We start from the raw sequence: 889 nt of genomic DNA, 5'->3' as shown, positions 1-889 counted from the left end.
CAAATTGTGGGTTGCACATTGAATTATTATATTATTTATGTTCTTTTGTTAATGATAACAACTAAGGGAAAGGGATAGTATATAATTTGCAAAAACAAAACATAAAAAAAGAGCAAAAAAAATAATGATAATAAATATATATATAAGTTTGGTTTCGTAGCCTCCCTAACCTAAGCAATTAAGCCCGAAGGGGTGTTTTAACACCTAATAGCCTAAAGTCAACTGACTTGGAAGCTATTGGCCCAGCGTTTGTTATATAGGTTGAGGAGAAAAGCTTAACAGAATGAAACATTGCATTATCTACGTATCAATATCTGCAACCCGAGTTACTAAGCTCGTTGAGGTGTATCAACACCTAATACCCTAAGACCAACTGGTTTAGGAGTCATTAGCCAAAAGCTTGTTACATGGGTTAAAAATACATTTAAGTTACATATATATATATATAAAAGAAAAAAAATCCCAACCTAAGGAAGTTAACTTTAAACATTAGAACAAGAATTTTGTTTTCTTTCAAGTAAAGACCCATAACTATGTGTTGATATATTGAGCGTAAAAGGAAAGTTTATTAATACCTTGTTTAAAAGGTATTAAGCAAATGTATAAATTTAATGAGAGTTTGTTTATTTGGATAGATTAATGGAAGTTGAATGATGAATACCTTGCTTTGTGGAATTTACAAATTATTTTTTTATTTTAACACTTTGATTACTAGGGACTAGTAATAAGCTGGTTGGGGTGTGTGATTAGTACTTAAAAGTGCATTTTTATCATGGTTTTATATCATCATTTTACACTTGAAGTATCAATAACTCCTTAACCAAAGCATGTTTTATAATAATATATCTAATAATATAAGATACCTTTAATTTATGGTAAATGTTCATTT

This window comes from Populus euphratica, unplaced genomic scaffold (genome assembly GCF_000495115.2).
Source record: "Populus euphratica unplaced genomic scaffold, PopEup_1.0 scaffold571.1, whole genome shotgun sequence".
Lineage (NCBI taxonomy): Eukaryota > Viridiplantae > Streptophyta > Magnoliopsida > Malpighiales > Salicaceae > Populus > Populus euphratica.
This window is presented reverse-complemented; position numbering follows the sequence as displayed.